Below are 21,870 nucleotides of genomic sequence, written 5' to 3'. Positions count from 1 at the left end.
GATATGATATCGGCGCCATTGCACTTAGTTAAGTTATTCCCACCATGCTTAGTTCATGAAGGGGTTCAAGAATAGCCTCACAATGATATGATGTTGGCCATCCTCGTTGCCTACACTCACCTCATCATATACGTATAGACTCCTCCTGAATGTAAGCATGCACTTTGTACTCCCCCATGATAGGGTGAAGCCGGTGTACAAGTCACAAACGATTGGAGCCTACCACGGTGGAAGGCCACGAAGAGATATTCAAAGCATCTCTCGCTTATCAACTTAATAATGGTTTGGTTGAGGGTTTTAGGTCTCATCACATAAATATACATTTTAATCCAATTAAAACATTTTGGTCCTATTACAACTATTGGTCCATATGATTGATTTAGTAGTATATAATACTCCCACTATGCTTTTAAAACGGTTTTTAAAGCAAGACTATATGGTACTACTAACATAAGATTTGCATTCATTGATGGACTATATAATTGCCTTAGGGCCTTAGGATGACTATGAACCTTTGATTCGATTCAACACGAGCCTAGTGTTGAATCTCGGTCTAGGGATGGTGATGGATTTTAGTTACGCGTTTAATCACATTAAGGCGTGTTGTCTTATTGGGCGTTGGACCCAACTACTCCAATTTCATGCATATCGAATAAAACAAGAAAGGAGTACTTCAAAGTAAATAAGAGCTTATACTCTTTTACAACAATTGATCAAATCAAATTACTTTAAAGTAAAGAAGAGCTTATGCTCTTTTACAACAATTGATCATATCAAATTACAACCAAAATTTAATCTACACATTCCCATGGTTCAAACAAATTTGAAACGGCCTTTCACATAGCTCAATTATAGTAGGCTTAGGTTCATAATCACCCTTTCTTTAATTAATTAACGCTTTAACTAATTAAACTTGAATGCAACATTTTCATTTGGTTTTTGTATCCATAGAATTGATTTAAATGGAGCTAAATGAAATGAAAATCCAATTCTCATTTAAAGAGACAAAACAATTTTGTTCTCTACCTAATTTGGGCCAAAATGCTATGACCTCAACTTGTTTGGGCCATAGTGCAATTAACCTCAACTTTTGGGCTATTTTGCAAAAACTTAAACTTTTAGGGTCACTTTGTAAAAACACAAAAGTCCACTACTTCATGTAATTACAACTAGAACCCAAAAATTTCCACAAAAGCTAAAACTTCATTAAAGGAGCAAAACAATTTGTCCTTTTAGTGATTTTGGACCTTTACGTAAAAACGTAAACTTTTGGGTCAAAGTACAAATACACAAAAGTATCAAAACTTTATGTAATTGCATAAAAGCCCCACAAGGACCCTAATTGAGTAGGGTGGCCGGTTTTGAAGCAAAGTAATAAAAAAAATTTCAAAGTTTTTGTAAGTGGGGTGTGTGAAATGGAATAAATCATTACATACCTACCCACTAAAATTTCTTTAATTTTTCAAAATAAATATCTAATATATTTAAACATAAGAAATATTTCAAAACAAAAACTTTATGAAATAAATCAAAACTTTGAATCAAAACACCAAACCTTTTGTTCTTGGCAAGAACATATCAAGAACAATGAAGAACATTCATGAAAAACCCATAAGAGCTCCATGAACATTCTTCACCCAAAAACATCCCAAAACCACTCAAACTTAAGGGAAATAACATACAACCATACTAGGGTATATAGAGGTTCCAAAAGTCACTTTAAAACACTTTTAACAAGTCAAACAAGAACCCAAAAATCCACCCTTTGGATTTGGCCGAATTTCCCCAAAAACATGGCACCAAAATTTAGCTCCAAAATTCATGCTCATATGAACTACATCTACAACATTTGAGATGGCAAATTTTCTAACAAAATTTACATTCAAAGAAGCAAGAATAAAGCTTGTAACAATTACAACATTCAAATCAAAAACTATGAACTACAAAACCTAAAAGGATTCACCAACTACTAGACTTAGGCTCTTGATACCACTTGAAGGAAAATTTGTGAAAAACAAGTTCATTTGAGCAACATCAACAACATGCAATTAACAATTAAATGGCGGAATCATGTTTATATGCACTCAAAAACAAAACTTAACCCATGAACTTCAAAGCCTAGTAGATAGGTGAACCAAGACTCAACTCAAAAACAAAGTGAGTTGAGAAATCAATACCTTTGTAGATTCCTCTTTGCATAAGCAAAGGCTAATCACCCAAAGAGAGGGCCTTCATTCCTTGCATCTTAGATCCATGGATTTGGATGAATGAAAAGGTTTCTCCAAGTTCCCAAAATTGAGAACCTCTAAGTCTCCACACCAAGGTAAGATTGGAGAAGAAATGAGTGACCTTGAGGAAGTAAGATTGCTAGATGATCCCTCCAAGGTGGCTGAAATTTTAGAGAGAAAAGAGAGCTTGTATTCTCATCCTTTCCCCAAAAATTACCCTTAATGAATTTTGGCTATAAAGTCATACTTATTCCTTAATTCATTTGAGTGGCAAACTTGTAAATAAGTCCAAAACCACTCCTTCTTTAACATGGGATTTATTGGGCTATTTGGGCCTTTGTGAATCATTATTCATTAAGTTGTCACACAACTTAAGTCAATGGACTTGACGTTCGAAGCCTATTGGGCCTTAAGGTCCAAAACTATCCCGTGGTCTTTTAACGAACTTATTCGTTTGATTAATAATCATATTAATTAATCCTTGCCATAAATAATTAAACCATTTAATTATTCTTACTCATCTCCGTTGAATCTTCAATCTCTACCTTACACGGTGTACGATCCATTAGGTTCCTTTTAGCGAGGCAGTGGGCGATTCAAACTCTTTCAAATCGATTGTGAATTGAAACTTACTTTCAATTCTCCCGTTAGTGATAATACACTTTTAGGGCTTCCACAAACCATGGTTGACGCCTAGCAGCATGTCATGGTTACCCAAGCTAATCAGAAGAGGTGGAGAACCTATTCAGTTTTAGGATTACAAATGCAATACGGTCTTTCTCTAATACAATACTCTTGACCACATTGTTTGGTTTGATAGTTTATTCATGTCTACTATCCAATGTGAGTCTTGTGCTTATATGATTACCTTGAATGTGATTTGGAACACATTCCTAAATCTCATTCATACTCTGGCCAGAGATTCTAAATCATATCATAGAGTATTCTCCCTCAAACAGTTTGAAGGTTAGAGATCCCTTGTTGCGCATTCACTTGTCTCCATGGCTAAGTGGCTTAACCCCAACGATGTCGTGGACACCCTCCTGATGGAGTGACTTTGACATAATCAAAGATTAAGGACCTAACCACAAGACAACTGTGATGCCTCAGGTCAAAAGACTAATTTGCATTATCCCAACCATGAGTTCTCATGTGACATGAATATGAGAACTTTTCGTTGATCGTGTTCAGTGAACTCATTCTCTATTGAGCACCTACGTACTTGTCTTGATGTCACACACACCAATGACTCGAGACTAGTCACTCTCCCTGAGAGAAGACATAGCACGTACTGATCTTAACGGACTGTCAATGCCCAATTGACAATCCTATGATCAGGAACGTTTAGGATGTGTCAACGAAAGAATGGTCTCATGAATCTAACTTCTTTAGATCACATTCTTCCAATCACATATTCCTTGGACTTATCGTTTAAGCATATAACATTTATATGAGACGGCTCAAACAATAATCTTTGCCCTTTACATTAAACTAGATTAGTTTAACATGTGAAATGTCCATAAAGTATCATCATATGATTGGTTTTAGGGCACATTTCCAACACACTCACCCTTCTGTTTTTCACCCCTCCAGGTTTTAGCTGTTGAAAGTTCGTATCAACGAGGATTCTGGGCGAATCTCAGTATAGGTGGCGGTCAGAACAACTCGATTTGGAGTCCTAGTGGACATTCCGGGTAGGGATGTGTCAAATTTTGTCAAGATAATTGGTATGAATAAGACACCACATTTCTTGCAACTGCATCTTATTATCCGTAATTGGATCATGAGTAACTTCAACCTAGCTAGTACACAACGCAACATCTTTAATAAGCGTCCAATTTGTACCTACATCATTAGTCATTTTGTTGGAGAAAAATTGGATTGAAACTTTGAGAGAAAGATAGGAATGTGGTTGAAAGTAGTTGAGAAAATATGAAATTGTGGTGTAAGGTAGAAGATAATGAGAAGGTATTTATAGAAAAGTAAAATCAAATTTTTTTTTTTTTGGATTTTTATTAATTTTTTACATTTTTTTTAATTTTTATTCACATAATTAATCTCTGCCGTTGGATTAAAAAAAATTTGAATTCCAACACTCTAGATTATGCCACGTGGCACAACGATAATATTTCAGAATTTTAAATTATTATTTTTTTTAATTTATAAGGGCGAATAACGTGGACCGTTGATCTCAGATCCAACGGTTGAAATTAAATAAGGTTTTTAAATTTTTTTTACCGTTGAAAATCCAACGGTCCATAAATTGTTGCCGTTGAAATCCAACGGATGTGGGGAAACCACGTGGCCTCCCCAACGGTAACATTTTCAGAAACGCACCGCAGGCCCTAGGTCTGAAACCTTGTTGGCCGATGCGCGCCCACACGCACTTGAAGCGCACACGCCTGACCCAAAAAAGATATAAAATGTGGTTGACGTCACTTGATGTCAGCCTTGCGTCACGTGGCCTTCAGGCTTTTGGGCCGTCTACTCATGTCGGGCCTCTCATTGCTCAATCACCAGCAAACGTTGGACCTCCTTGCTCGGGCTATTTGGCCTTGTTTGATAGGCAGTCCATCGGGCTACAAGCCTCACTGGAGCTTCTCTAATGGCACTCAAAAATGGAATTTTCCGCTTTCCAATTTGGCCAACCCTTTTACAATTATCGACATTTAATGGAAAAGTGTGACCAAATAGCCTTTGATGATTGAGTAGCTATGATAATAAAAAAAACTATTAATTATCATCAATTCACGATCCAACAATTCTTATTCGTATAACAGCGATGAAGATGTTTTAATCATTTTTAGTCCCTATATATCCTAGGGTGAAGTGCCGATTTAGTCCTTGAACTATCACCTCAGTGAAAATTAGGTTCCTTAACTATTTTTTTAGGTTAAATAAGTCCCTAAATTCATTAAAAATTGCTAATTTCATCCATACTGTTATATTCAAGCTATTTAATCCAATTTTTCGTCAACTTAAGTCACTTGACACACTTTAGAGTGCAATACCGTCATTTTCTCGTCTATGAGCCCTGAACCTTTCATATAGGTTGCGAACCTGATGTCTAATTTATCCTTGAAAGTTAACTTCATACACTATTTATTTATGGAAAATTACCAATCTACCCCCCAATGTGTATCACATCCAAGTAATGTGACTTAAGTTGACAAAAAATTGAATATAGTAGTTTCGAATCTAATATTTGAGATGTTATTGGCAAATTTTTATAATTTTAGGGACCTAATTTTCACTCAAATAATAATTCAAGGGACTAAATTAACAATTCACCCTATATCCTATTATTTAGAAAGCCACGTGGTTTTCTAAGGAAAATGAGGTTTTGGCTATAGGCAAGGAGAAGTGTTGTGCATGAACAGTAACGAAATAATTCAAGGGACTAAATTGACAATTTATCCTACATCCTATTATTTAGAAAGCCACGTGGTTTTTTAAGGAAAATGAGGTTTTGGCTATAGGCAAGGAAAAGTATTGTGCATGAACAATAGCGAAACGATGATGAGCCTATCAAGATATCTACACATAACTCAGGATGTTGTTTAAAGAGACATGGTGCAAACCGGAGGGTCAACGGTTTTGCCTTAAAGCGAAATACACCCTTGTTTGGGCTGTTTACGGTTTATGATTAATCTTTGGATGACATTTGAATTAATCCCGTAAGAAGTCTGAGTTCAGAAACCTAATTCAAGTCGAAGAAATAATATATGGTGGTGACAGGGCCGGTCTAGAGATTTTTGAGGTCCGGGGCGATGTAAAAAAATATGCTCACTTTATATAAGAAAATTATTTATTTTCACATGTAAGACATCAATAAAATTATACTTGGAAAATCATTTCTGACACACCCCGAACGAGATCAGGGCATACTGGCCGTCACGTGGAAGTGACGTAACCAAGTGCACAGTACGGAAGCTAATAAAATAATAATATAAGTAGTACGAATAAATAAAACTAGCTTTACACAAAGTAATAACGAACAAGTGCAAGCGTAAGTGCGACACTAAGTTCAGAGCATGAAAGCCTATTGCAGTCCAGGAGAAAACGACACAACAAAAGCACACCCGAAGGTGGTCCTACACTGGTGGTGGTCTGTCAGATATGTCGGGGAAATCCTCAGGGAAGCCACCAAACGTGTTAGCCAACTAGAACCTGGAGGGGCACAAAACAAAAGTGTGAGTGGGCAAAAACAAAGCTTTTCGAAAACCATTTAATAAATAAGTTCTAACCCCTCGCCGTAAAACCTGTATACTTCCCAGAAAATAGAATATATATATATATATATATATATATATATATATAAGTCATGCTCAGGAATATGCTATGCCAAAACCTCGAAGTAAAATGCAAGTGCTCAGGTAATAACGCATCAATATCATATAATCTGTCAGCCGGAGTCACCTAACGTGACTTGTACGGCTGAATCTAGAGCTCAAATCTCCATCTCGCTAACTAGACCTGCACACGAGTCGGAACCACCTAAAGTGGTCTGTACGACAAGCCTTGGTGTAATACACACACACACACACACACACACACGCTCAAGTGCTACGATCACGTGAAGGCTGGGTGAAAAATCGCAGGTCACCTACGAGTCAGAACCACCTAAAGTGGTTTGTACGACAGGACTGTGCACCTAACTTGGATCCAAGCTGAGCGTGTGGTACGAGAGGTGAACATCACGTGAAGGACTGTGCCCAACTCTGGGCGGGAGCACTGACACTGAGGGTGCAGGTTATGAGCTCTCTATGCATCTCAAATCACTACTGAATGTAAACAGAAATCACAACTCACCTGGCACTTACCTGTACGTCCGCAGCACCAAACATACATATATATATAAACAATTAACAATGCATAAACCAACGGCAACTATAGGCATGGCATACAAACGAATAAACGTTCTAAATCAATTTCTGGGAAAAGTATAAGTATATAGGTATATACGGAAAACCAAAAGCCCACTCACTGATATATGGAAGGGTCGTAACCCTCTGCCTTGAGTGATGACGCTCGTCCTCGGGATAGGTATCACCTATATGCGAAACAACTATAAAAACGTTAATTTTAAAGCACATAACCAACCTTAAGAAATAACTTCGTATACAATGCTCAAAGGGAGTGTATGAATACACCAACGTGATCTACTCAACCTCAGGAACATCCCCATATTTTTAGAAAAAATTTTCACCGCCGCACGCGCCCCCACGCGTCGGCCAAGGCACGGCCACACGCAGGCACGTGCCTGGCACACTGACGGCATCAGTTAACGCGTCAGGAATATTCCGTTAACTTTAACGGATTCCGTCAACGGCGTTAGGAATATTCCGTTGTCTTCTCCGGCGAGGCTCCGGCGCCGTTGCCGGTGCCGGAAAATCGGGAAAAACTTCAAATCGTCCTATCTTCTTCGTTTTTCAACCAAATTTCACAAAATTGGTACCAAATTGAAGCTTACAACGAGAGGAACAAAATCATACCACTTTCAAGTGCTAAAATCCACGAAATCTCGCAGGGAAAATACCCCAACTCCGGCCAACCTCGAAACTCGCGATCCCGACGTCCAAAACCTTCAAACGAACCACCCCGAGCCTCCTAAGGACCTCACCAAGCTTCCGACAAGCTTGAAATTCCCAAAAACATAAGAATTTACGTGTGCATGAACAGTACCAAAAATCGGGTATCCCGAGTTCGACGTGAAAACGAAGGTATCCTTACCTGAAATGGGTATGGTTAAACTCCTACGGACCTCACGAGCATGGATATGTACTTTGTTTCTTCGATCTGTGAAGATTACATGGGTTTTGGGGGTGTGTCCGTACAAGGGATATGAAAATGGGAAGGGAAATGGCACGAGACAGGTGCAGGGATAGGGGAAAGGGTGAGGGAAAATATGGGAGAGTGTGTGTGTGTGGTCCACAACCAGCCACACTAACTCAAAACAACCACACAACGTAAAAATCACACTAGGGGCAAAATCGTCTTTTCACGCGTACGTTTTAAATTTTCGGAACGGGCTGTCACAACCTACCCACCTTATTAGAATTTTGTCCCGAAATTCAAAACATCCATACAACAACCCCTAGTGATCAAAGAACAAGCGAGGATACAAATTTCTCATCCGATCTTTAGTTTCCCACGTAGCTTCCTCCACAGAATGATTTCTCCACAAAACTTTCACTAAATTCACCGTCTTGTTCCTCAAAACCTTTTCCTTCCAATCTAGTATCGTCACTAGTTCCTCATCATAAGTTAAATCCGGATTGATTTCCAAGGGTTGAGGAGGTATCACATGAGACGGATCAGCAACATAATGTCGAAGTATGGACACATGAAAAACGTTATGTACTCTAGCCAACTTCGGAGGCAACTCCAACCTGTAAGCTACCTCGCCAACTCGCTCAATGACCATGTATGGTCCAATGTACCTGGGACTCAACTTACCTTTCTTTCCAAACCGTACAACGCCTCTCCATGGTGAAAGCTTCAGAAATACTCAATCGCCAACCTCATACACTCTATCAGTAGCATGCCGATCTGCTAAACTCTTCTGCCTATCCTGGGCTGCCTTCAGGTTAGACTTAATCACCTGAACATTTTGAGTAGTCTCCTCAACAATCTCCGGACCCACCAAAACTCTTTCTCCGACCTCCGACCAGCACAACGGTGTGCGACAAGATCTGCCATACAACGCCTCAAATAGTGCCATGCCGATACTCGAATGAAAGCTGTTGTTGTAGGAAAATTACATTAAATCCAACCACTTGTGCCAAGCATCACCAAACTGTAATACTGAAGCTCGCAACATATCCTCCAAAGTCCGAATGGTTCTCTCTGACTGTTCATCCGTCTGAGGATGATACGCCGTACTATAAAGTAGTTTCGTACCCAAAGCTTCCTGAAACGCCACGCAAAACTTAGACGTAAATCGTGGATCACGATCTGAGACAATACTCACAGGGACACCATGATACTTCATGATCTTCGAAATGAATAACTTCGCTAATCGGCCCAAAGAATACTTCTCCCTCACTTGAATGAAATGTGCTGACTTAGTGTCACATCCCGGCCCGGGGCGGATTACTTCCCGGGCCCGCTCCACCACCGTAGCACGATATTGTCCGCTTTGGGCTTACCATTCCCTCACGGTTTTGTTTTTGGGAACTCACGAGTAACTTCCCAGTGGGTCACCCATCATGGGATTGCTCACGTGCGCTACTCGCTTAACTTCGGAGTTCCCATGGAACCCGAAGCCAGTGAGCTCCCAAAAGGCCTCGTGCTAGGTAGGGATTGGAATATACATTTAAGGATCACTCCCCTGGGCGATGTGGGATGTCACAATCCACCCCCCTTAGGGGCCCGACGTCCTCGTCGTCACATTTCTGACAAGGGATTGGCTCTGATACTAATTGTCACATCCCGGCCCGGGGCGGATCACTTCCCGGGCCCGCTCCACCACCGTAGCACGATATTGTCCGCTTTGGGCTTACCATTCCCTCACGGTTTTGTTTTTTTTTTGGGAACTCACGAGCAACTTCCCAGTGGGTCACCCATCATGGGATTGCTCTAGCCCCCTTCTTGCTTAACTTCGGAGTTCCTACGGAACCCGAAGCCAGTGAGCTCCCAAAAGGCCTCGTGCTAGGTAAGGATTGGAATATACATTTAAGGATCACTCCCCTGGGCGATGTGGGATGTCACACTTAGTAAGCCGATCAACAATCACCCAAATGCCGTCAAAGCCATTATGTGTACGCGGAAGCTTATACACAAAATCCATAGTAATGTTTTCCCATTTCCACTCTGGAACGGGAAGCGGCTGCAACAACCCAAACGGCTTCTTCCTTTCCGCCTTAACTTGCTGACAAACAGCACACCTACTCATATACTCAGCTATCTCCCTCTTCATACCCGGCCAATAGTAAAACGATCGAATGGTATGATACATTTTAGTAGCTCCTGGATGTATGACATAAGCCGAGATATGTGCTTCATCGAGAATTGCTTTCTTTAAATCCAAATTATTAGGCACAAACATCCTACCCTCCTGCATTAGCATGCCATCCGAATCACAAACTCTGAGGTCTCTTCTTCTTCCCCGATCTCGAGCTTGAATTAATTCTTGGGTTTCCCTATCAGCTACCTGAGCTTCAAGCACCCGATCAACTAAAATTGGCCTAACTTGAAAATTAGCAAGTAAAGCCATCTCTCGATCTTCTGCTTCCAACCTCACTCCCGTAGAACGTAAGTCTGCCAGAAGAGGAATACGACTAGCGTACAACGCATTGATATGGCCCTGAGACTTCCTGCTAAGTGCATCAGCCACTATATTTGCACGACCAGGGTGATAATCGATCGTGTAGTCATAATCACTGAGCAACTCCATCCACCTCCGCTGACGAAGATTAAGATCTTTTTGCGTAAAGAGATACTGAAGACTCTTGTGATCTATAAAGATCTTAAATTTCTCTCCATAAAGGTAGTGTCTTCACAATTTCAACGCAAAAATAATGGCGGCTAACTCCAAATCATGTGTAGGGTAATTCAACTCATGGGGTTTCAGCTGTCGCGAAGCATCCCAGACCATTCAACACACATCCCAGACCATTCAAAGAAGCATCACTATAAACTTCGAAATCACCACTATCATCCGGGAGTGCCAAAACAGGTGCATGAGTGAGACAATACTTCAACTGCTGGAAACTCTGCTCACACTTATCATCCCACTCAAATTTAACGTCTTTCCTCGTTAATCTCATCAGTTGTAAAGCAATCACAGAAAAATCCTTAACAAACCGTTGATAATATCCTGCTAAACCAAGGAAACTCCTCACCTCAGTGACGGTTCGCGGTTGTTCCCATTTCTCCAGAGCTGCCACTTTTTGAGGATCCACCAAAATACCCTGAGCTGAAATGATGTGCCCCAAAAACGCAATTTGGTCTAACCAAAACTGACACTTGCTAAACTTAGCATACAATTGGTGTTCCCTCAACCTTTTCAACACCAAAGTAAGATGTCGAACATGCTCCGCTTTCGATTTAGAATACACCAGAATGTCGTCGATGAAAACAATAACAAACCTATCCAAATATGGCTGGAACACCCGGTTCATCAAATCCATAAAAGCAGCTGGTGCATTCGTCAACCCAAATGGCATAACCAGAAACTCGTAATGACCATAACGAGTCCTGAACGCCGTCTTAGGAACATCATCCTTAGGGGCCCTTCAACTGATAATATCCAGACCTCAAGTCGATCTTGGAAAATACACAAGCACCTCGAAGCTGATCAAACAAATCATCAATACGCGGCAAAGGATAACGGTTTTTAATCGTCACCCGATTCAATTGCCGGTAATCAATACATAGCCTCAAAGTTCCGTCTTTCTTCCTCACAAACAACACTGGAGCTCCCCAAGGTGAAGTACTAGGCTGAATGAAACCCTTATCCACTAATTCTTGCAACTGAACTTTCAATTCCCTTAACTCAGCGGGAGCCATACAATAAGGAGTCAAGGAAATAGGATTAGTACCTGGAAGCAACTCAATAGTGAACTCTATGTTTCGGTCTGGCGGTAAACCAGGTAAATCCTCAGGGAAAACATCGGGAAAATGTCTGACTACCCTCACATCCTCTACTCTGTTAGTAGCAGCCTCATCCAACACCACATGAGCTAAGTACCCCTGGCAACCTTTAGATAACAACCTTTTCGCTCACAAGGCCGAAATAATGCCATGTCTCACCCCACTCTGCTTGCCCACAAAAGTAACCACAGGTAGTCCAGGACGATGGAACATAACTATTTTCCCGTAACAATCAATATTGGCACGATTGAAATGCAACCAATCCGTGCCCAGAATCACATCAAAGTCAACAATATCTAACGGGATAAGATCAGCTGGCATAACAACATCCTCCACTATCACTGGACATCCTGGGTATACACGATCTACAATACATCTCTCCCCTCTAGGCATAGCGAACTCTAAATCATACCCTAGAGGTGTGGGGCGAGGTTGCGTCACTTGAGCAAATGTATGAGAAATCACGGAATGTGTAGCGCCACAATTAATTAATACTCTAGCAAAATAACCAAGGATATTTAACGTACCCATGATCAAATCTGGATTGTTTTGAGCGTCCTGCAGAGAAATATTATGAATACGCCCCTGGGTCTGCTGTCGTCCACCTCGACCTCTGCTCGTCTGGCCATCACGACTCTAAGTGCCACGCCCCTGACTGGGCTGACCAAACTGCCTCGAAGACCCCGCACTACTCATAGCAATCTCCCCTTGCTGAATCTGTCCTCCCTGAAACCACTGAGACCCGCCTGTTGGAACTGGAGGATACGGCGTATAGCCGCCAGAATACGGAGGATAACCGCCCTGGGAATATGGGTCCTGGGGATGCTGATACTGTCCCGGGGCATAAGGAACAACATCGCCCTAATAGTAGTAGGCACCACCTCGACCTGTCTGGCCATAATTACCCGGACCCGGAATCTGCTGAATCGGTACAGGTGGTGGCAAGAAAGTCTATTACGGCTTCTGCTGCTGACTTTGGGGACAATTTGCAGCCCGATGCCCCATCTGCCCACAAGTAAAGCAACCACTGTTGCCTCGCCTACACTCACCAAAATGCCGATTATTACACCTGCGGCAAACTGAGGCCCTACCTCTACCGGCATCACCCTGTCTCTGGCCTCTAGCACCACCAACAAACCTACCTCCACGTCCCTGACCAGTGGCGCTAAAACCATCGCTAGAAGAGCTAGAACTAGTGCCACCCCTCTTGAAGTTCTGTGTCCTACGAGGTCCGAGCGACGCCTGACCTTTACTTATCATCCTTCCTCTGATTACCATCTTTCTTTTCTTCCTTACTCTCATTCGGCATATTTTCTGAATCCTCAATTCTCAGTAGAATCTCATAAAACTCCTGGTAGGTATCACAGTGGGTAGTGGTTGCCATCGAACGCCACTTCTTCTTAGTGTCTAAATGGAAACGACGAAGCATCTCCGCCGGATTGCCAGCAACCTCAGGATGATAGCGAGACAAATCAGTGAACCTCCGGTGGTACTCATTCGCTGTCAACTTCCCCTATCTCAACTCAGTGAATTCCTGCTTCTTACGGTCAATATACTCAGGAGGCACAAACCTTCTCCTGAACAACTCTCGAAATACATCCCAATCAGTCTTCTCAGCTGGAGTCAAACGACGAAGTTCCTGCTCCCACCAGGATGCAGAATCCTTACCCAAAAACCACGATGTCGTCTCAACCCACTTCTCGACAGGGAGATTCCCCTGACTATGCAAAACACGAAAAGTCTTCTCAATATGCTCTAACCATCGCTGCGCACCCTTGTTGCCTTCGAACTTATCCAACTTCAAGTTATACATAGTCTCCAGAGGATTCCTCTGGGGAGGGCGGATCGCCGAATGAATAGCTATAGCAATAGCTTCCCCCAGCTGAGCAATATCGGGGAAACTAGGCTCAGCAGAGCGACGTGGTTCCCGACGAGGCGGCATAATTCTGACAGAAGACACCAAAACCATTAGAATACTCACAAAAGTACGGGACTGCCAAACCTAAGCTCTGATACCAAAATGACACACCCCGAACGAGATCAGGGCATGCTGGCCGTCACGTGGAAATGACGTAACCATGTGCACAGTGCGGAAGCTAATAAAATAATAATATAAGTAGTACGGATAAATAAAACTAGCTTTACACAAAGTAATAACGAACAAGTGAAAGCGACACAACAAAAGCACACCCGAAGGTGGTCCTACACTGGTGGTGGTCTGTCAGATATGCCGGGGAAATCCTCAGGGAAGCCACCAAACGTGCTAGCCAACTAGAACCTGGAGGGGTGCAAAACAAAAGTGTGAGTGGGCAAAAACAAAGCTTTTCGAAAACCATTTAATAAATAAGTTCTAACCCCTCGCCATAAAACCTGTATACTTCCCAGAAAATAGAATATATATATATATATATATATATATATAAGTCATGCTCAGGAATATGCTATGCCAAAACCTCGAAGTAAAATGCAAGTGCTCAGGTAATAACGCATCAATATCATATAATCTGTCAGCCGGAGTCACCTAACGTGACTTGTACGGCTGAATCTAGAGCTCAAATCTCCATCTTGCTAACTAGACCTGCACACGAGTCGAAACCACCTAAAGTGGTCTGTACGACAAGCCTTGGTGTAATATATATATATATATATATATATATACACGCTCAAGTGCTACGATCACGTGAAGGCTGGGCGAATAATCGCGGGTCACCTACGAGTCGGAACCACCTAAAGTGGTCTGTATGACAGGACTGTGCACCTAACTTGGATCCAAACTGAGTGTGTGGTGCGGGAGGTGAACATCACGTGAAGGACTGTGCCCAACTCTGGGTGGGAGCACTGACACCGGGGGTGCAGGTTATGAGCTCTCTATGCATCTCAAATCACTACTGAATGTAAACATAAATCACAACTCACCTGGTACTTACCTGTACGTCCGCAGCACCAAACATACATATATATATAAACAATTAACAATGTATAAACCAACGGCAACTATAGGCATGGCATACAAACGAATAAACGTTCTAAATCAATTTCTGGGAAAAGTATAAGTATATAGGTATATGCGGAAAACCAAAAGCCTACTCACTGATACGTGGAAGGGTCGTAACCCCCCTGCCTTGAGTGACCACGCTTGTCCTCGGGATAGGTATTACCTATATGCGAAACAACTATAAAAACGTTAATTTTAAAGCACTTAACCAACCTTAAGAAATAACTTCTCATACAATGCTCAAATAGGGTGTATGAATACACCAACGTGATCTACTCAACCTCAGGAACATTCCCATATTTTTAGAAAAAAATTTCACCGCCGCACGCGCCCCCACGCGCCGGCCATGCGCAGGCACGCTGACGGCGTCAGTTAACGCCGTCAGGAATATTCCGTCGTCTTCTCCGACATCGTCGCCGGCGCCGGAAAATCAGGAAAAACTTCAAATCGTCCTATCTTCTTCATTTTTCAACCAAATTTCACAAAATTGGTACCAAATTGAAGCTTACAACGAGAGGAACAAAATCATACCATTTTCAAGTGCTAAAATCCACGAAATCTCGCCGGGAAAATACCCCCAACTCCGGCCAACCTCGAAACTCGCGATCCCGACGTCCAAAACCTTCAAACGAACCACCCCGAGCCTCCTAAGGACCTCACCAAGCTTCCTACAAGCTTGAAATTCCCAAAAACATAAGAATTTACGTGTGCATGAATAGTACCAAAAATCGGGTATCCCGAGTTCGACGTGAAAACGAAGGTATCCTTACCTGAAATGGGTATGGTTGAACTCCTACGGACCTCACGAGCATGGATATGTACTTTGTTTCTTCGATCTGTGAAGATTACATGGGTTTTGGGGGTGTGTCCGTACAAGGGATATGAAAATGGGAAGGGAAATGGCACGGGATAGGTGCAGGGATAGGGGAAAGGGTGAGGGAAAATATGGGAGAGTGTGTGTGTGTGGTCCACAACCAGCCACACCAACTCAAAACAACCACACAACGTAAAAATCACACTAGGGGCAAAATCGTCTTTTCACGCGTACGTTTTAAAATTTTCGGAACGGGCTGTCACATTTCAAACTTAATAATTTAAAAACACAGAAAAACTAATTTATTTTGTATCGTGAGAAGGAAACAAAAAAACTCCGAGGTTACAAGTAGATAGATATGAGTTTTGTTTTTCATCTGAACTTTTAAAGTGTTTTTGTATAAATCGTGAGGTGTTTTTTCGTATTTACTAACCTTGTAAATATGGGATTAAAAAAATAATGATGTTTTTGAGTCTTTAATTGATATGTATAAGTAATAAATGGGTACTAAATTAAACTTTTTGATGACACATCATATGATTTGCAAATTTGGTCAACACATTAATCTTTGTTGAAGATTAGACTTGAATTGGAACAAATATTTAAAAATAACAACCTACATAGCTACTAGCTACTAATTAAAAATAAATTAACAACCAAACAAAAATTCATAAAAATTGAAAAGAATAAACATGCACTTAGCATTTCGAACTTAGGACCTCTAGTTAATTTTAAACAACAAAAACCATTGATTCTAATTAAACTTCTTGATCATTTAGCCAAATTTTATATATTTATACTCTTATGAAAAGAAATTTGTAAAAAAAGAAAGGTAAATAAGGACACATGATGTTTTGAACCCAAGACCTCCTCATTAATTTCAAACAACAAAACCACCAATTATAGTTAAATTTCTTTGTCATTGAACCAAATTTATAAATTTATATTCGCATGAAAACATATATAAATATACCACCCTAATAATGTTGGTGCCCCCAATTATTTTAGACCTCAGATGGTCGTCCTGCTAGCACTGGGCCTGGGTGGTGATAGAGTTTCGATGGAAGGATGATTTATGAGTGCATTATATAAACAAATGATCTTGCAAATTTTGGGGACCTTCAACTGAATACACAAATCCACGCTCTACACGAAACCCTTTCACACCATCTTGTGAAAACTAATTGCTTCACTAACCATCAACATAAAATTTGAATGGATAGACAAGTTTGGGTTGGTAGCCGACGATCGACTAGATAGATAGGGTTCTTCAGAAGCAACTAGAAATGTGATCGACTAGATAGACGGGCCAGAGTTGTAGAGTCAGTTTCGACTGATTTTGCGTCCTATTTTACCAATATAGTTGAGGCTGCTAAACTTGGTGAATAGGATTCAGAACTTCACAGTGATTTGCATAACCTTATCTTCATGTTTTAGAACCCAAGGCCAAGAGTATTCTCTTCTCGGCCAAAGTCGCTCGATTCAGGAGTTAACAATGCAATTTACGACATCACCATATCAAGAATAGCTCGCCCGGTAGAGCTCGGCGGCAAGTTGGCACGCCTGCATCAGCATTCAAGACACTCAGGAACCTAGTTAGCTTTTAGCTACTCAGTATGCACGCCACTTAGGTTTTGCAATTTTTAAGGTCAACAATATCTAAGATGAATTACATACTTAGAGAATTTGATCGTAACCTCCTCTGAAGAGTTATTTAAATTGGGCTTGAACTTTATGTATCTCCACTTTTGAGGAGTTTAACGTTTGGAACCTATACATCTATCTCAACATGTAACAGATTAATATACGTCACTTATGAGACAAAAGCGGGTGTTCAATGCTAATTCACAACTTTCTTGAAAAATGTTGTTTCTCTCCCTAACGGAGGGTATAATGTCTCATTAAAGGACAATTTGCAACATTGCAGTTGATATGAGCACACCAAGATTTAAAAAAAAAACTTGAAACCCAATTTGGATGGATGAACCATTTTGTGTACATAGTTACTTGTTCGTTGGAAATTTAACCCCAACCAAACTGATCACGATGATACATGTGATCAAGATGCATCTCCTAAGAAGAAATTAACTGAACTAATGATGATGATGCATTGAAATGAAATTAGCGTTTCGAGTTAAGGATTTTGAAAAGGAATTAGGGTTTTGATTTGGGGATTCTGAAATGGAATTAGGGTTTTGATTTGGGGATTCTGAAATGGAATTAGGGTTTTGCTTTGTAGATTTTGAATTGTATTTAGTGTTTCGATTTGGGAATTTTGAAATTAGTTTTCAATTTGGGGATTTTTGAAATTAAATTCTGGTCTGATATAGTTTTACTAATTCTAAAACTTTAATCATCTAGGCTAATTATTTTTAAAGGAGAAGCTTTCTTGGAGCAGTTGAGGCGAACCTTATCCATTGAGTCCTCCTCGCACAATAGAGGTATTTTCGCCCATTTTAGAATGCTAGTATGAGATGAATTATGGTTTTAATTTGTAATTGTGAATTATTGGGGTTGGTGATGTTTTTCATAATTTTAGAATTTGTGATTGTGAATTAATAGGGTTTTAACTTGCTTATAATTTGAATCTCTAATTGAAGTTGTGTGAGATATATAAATGGGAATGGTTGCTGCTATTTATTTTGGGTTTTAACGTCCTATTTATTTTAGGGTTTTTTTGCTACTATTTATTTTGGGTGTGATAAATTATTTTAACGTCTTATATATTGACAGTTGAAATCTTTGATATTGATATGCTGAATTGATCGTTGTGATATATTATTGCGCATTGTTAGGATGGAAGGACCTAGTAGTAATCTAGTACGCCTACTGTCTTCGGTATCCGAAAACATAAAAGCCAAATTCCACCTACAATCTCTCAAATAGAAACTCCCTCAAACACCTTTTCCCAATCAAGTGAACAATATTTCCATGATGATTTTGATGAAGATGGCTATACCTAGTGTGGATGGCGATAAGGGGCTAAGTTTAGTGTGACAAAATGCAACTAAGCTGGAAGTAACTGATGGTAGTGGGGTGAAAGTATGGTTAGCGGAATGCACTATTTGCAAAGCGAGAGGACCAACGGATTTCGCAACATGGGACAACAAGAATTATGAATCACTGGAAGAAATGCCTAGGTTCTATTATCTAGGAGGCTCCCAAATCGAAGTAACCACTGTTCACATAAGCGAAGATGAGGAGTTCAATAGACCCCCAGACTTTCAATAACAAAGACTTGATTTGAAGTGTGTGAATTATAATATAAAGGTGGATCTACCTTCTAGGGTAATTGATCAAGTGGACTTTATAGATTGGACATATGACTTGAATCCAGAGTATAAATTTTCTAATAGGCACAAGGTGGCGGCGGCGATTCATACTTGTTTTTTATTTTTATTTCTATTTTTTAAGGAGAATGTAAAATCATGAGTCTGATTGGTGGATTGAGAGTGAGAATCATTACCGATACTTGGACATCAATCTAAAATATTAATTATGACCGGGTTTTTTTGGACAATCATTGATAATTCCACAAGGCAATCTCCAAATGAGGTGGGAAACCAAAAAAAAAAAAGAGCCCAAAGTTTGGGCCCATAACCTCTCCAATAGGTGTATTTTAGGGATGGGAATTTTGGGATTTTCGGTTTAAGAGGGAATTTAAGGTTGTTCTGACACACGCCGATCCGGAATGTCTACTAGGACTTCGAATCGAGCTGTGCTGGCCGACACCCGGAGGGTGACGAAGCCATAAAGTGTAGTGATGCGGAAAATGCGAATAAATTTAAACCTAAAAGTGCTTAAAGACAAGAGTGCGCTGTGAGTGAGGATGAACCCATTTCACACGCGACGTCAGAGCATAAGTAAAGTACAGTAGTGTGGGTAAGGATCATACCCTCGGAGGTAGCCACCTATACTGAGATTTGCCAAGAATCCTAGTCGATATGGACTTTCAGCAGCTAAAACTTGGAAGGATGCAAAAACAAGGGTGAGTGGGCCTGAAAATAAAGTTTTTAATAAAAACTTTTGAAAACATTATAACCCCTTGTCGTAAAATCCGTATAATTTCCCAGAAAATAATAATACATATGTATATAGAAATCATGCTCGATAGTGGTGAAAACCAAGTATATGCTATGTCAAGTATCTCAGCAATAAAATAAGTAAGCCAGGTGAAATAAATCAATGTAAAATGATATGCCAACCGGAGTCACCTAACGTGACCTGTACGGCTGAACCTATAGCTCATTAACCAATTCATGCACACGAGTCGGAACCACTTAATGTGGTCTGTACGACAGGCTGGGTGTAAATAAATACGCTCAAGTGATACAATCACGTGAAGGCTGTGTGAAGTATCGTAAGTCACCTGCGAGTCGGAACCACCTAATGTGGTCCGTACGACAGGCTGGCACCTGCCTTGGATCCAAGGTGAGCATACGGTGTGGGAGGTGAATGATCACGTGAAGGCTGGCCTTGGCCTCAGGCGGAGCACTAACACCCGGTGTGGGATAACGAGCACTAAATGCATCTAAACATAACCATACACACTGCAATCACTAACATCAATATGTATTCACCTGAAGCTTACCCGGACGTCCGCAACATCATGTAGTAAAATGCATATCTATACTAATGCATATACTAAAATGTAATGCAATTAACATGGCATTTAAAAACGTAAATCCATTTAAAACAATTTCTAGGAAACATATATATATGTATCTATAGAAAACCAAAAGCCCACTCATCTGGAGTCCGCGCTACAACTCTCTAGTACAAACATCAAGCGTCACGAACGATCAGCACCTAGAACAATTATCAAATCATGTCTTAGAATTCTTATTAATAGAACATGTAACTTACATATCCTATTCGAGAAGATCCGGACGTCGAATTCTCGATTCGTAAATTTCTAATATCCTCAAATATTACGTATTATAACGTATCAAAGTTTGGTGACGATCCAACGGTTGGATCGTCAATTGTTATAATAATCAAGCGGTGGACCTTAATGGAACTACGTTCAAATGACGAAAATTCGTTAATCGGACTTCACCAATGGAACTAGGGTATTCAAATTTAGCATAGGAAGGTTAGGGGACGTCTCGGCCCACACGCCGCCACGCGCCGCCGCAGGTGGCTGTCGGCCGCCCCGACTTGCCGAAAAATTTAACTATTTCTAAAAATTCTCAAATTTCACAGAAATGAAGATCTCAGTGAATAGAGCAACTTTCATACCTGTGACTAAGGCAAATTTGGCTGGAAAACACTTGAAATTCACCTCGATCTGTCGGAAACCCTTGAAATGGGTGTTCTTGATTCAACTCTAAACAAGCTCCGACGCCTCCAAGGTTGATTGGGCTTTGTTTCTGGGTTCAAGAAGAGTTTAATGGTGGTAGAGATTGAAGGACTTTGCTTAAAAATTTGGCAAATTGCCACTAAGAACACCACGGTGCCGTTGGTGCCATTCTCACGAAACCAAGACCAAATCTTGTCTAATTTATGTGGAAAATTGAAGAGGGAAGGCTGGTGAGAAGTTCCCAGGTGATAACTCGGCGTAAATTGTCAAAAATTGGTTGGAAAACCATAGAAACCCATCGGGTTTCACAATTTCGGCGGGTCGGGTCATAGAAAACTGGTAAGGGATCCATGATCCTGTGCTTCTCACCCTTCTCCTTTCCCCTTCTTTCTTCTTTCTCCATTGGTCACTCACCATCTCTCTTTTCCCGGTTGGCTTCACATCCCCCTCCTTTCTCTCCTTTATAGCCTATCTCCACCGCCCATCTTTTCTTCTTTAAATCTGGGCCACACGTGGCTCCACCAGATTTTACTCCAAAAATCTGGAGCTTTCTAGAAAATAACCAATTTACTAAAATGCCCCCGACTTTAAACATTAATATCTCCTTCGTTATAACTCCAAATCACGATCCGTTTGCGCCCACACGTTCGTAGTGACGAGTACTACGAGGATACGCCAAGAAAATGAACCTTACATGACATGACACGGCAATCAACAAAAGTCAACACTTTACCTTGAAGGGCATTTTCGTAAATTCACTTTTTAAAATTATAAAAATCATAATAATTGGGGACGGATTGTTACATGTTCCCACCCCACGTGGATAAGGCATGTAAGTGGAATATGAACCCACGCGAGGCTAGTAGCAGAGGCCAACCCATGTGAAGACCAGCCCACGCATGCTTCTCATGAGTCAGCAGCTTGGGGGAGAGAT

General features: G+C 40.7%; 1 pseudogene; it reads right to left on the bottom strand.

Annotated features, from left to right (window-relative positions):
* LOC148693448 (uncharacterized) overlaps positions 1 to 21,339 on the bottom strand; it is a 29,179-nt pseudogene extending 7,840 nt beyond the window's left edge.
* Between the last annotated feature and the right edge of the window lie 531 nt (positions 21,340 to 21,870).

The sequence above is a fragment of the Pyrus communis genome, chromosome 10, assembly GCF_041283825.1.
Source record: "Pyrus communis isolate YQ-2024b chromosome 10, ASM4128382v1, whole genome shotgun sequence".
Classification (NCBI taxonomy): domain Eukaryota; kingdom Viridiplantae; phylum Streptophyta; class Magnoliopsida; order Rosales; family Rosaceae; genus Pyrus; species Pyrus communis.
The sequence above is the reverse complement of the archived record's forward strand: the minus strand, read 5'-3'. Positions and strand labels throughout refer to the sequence as shown.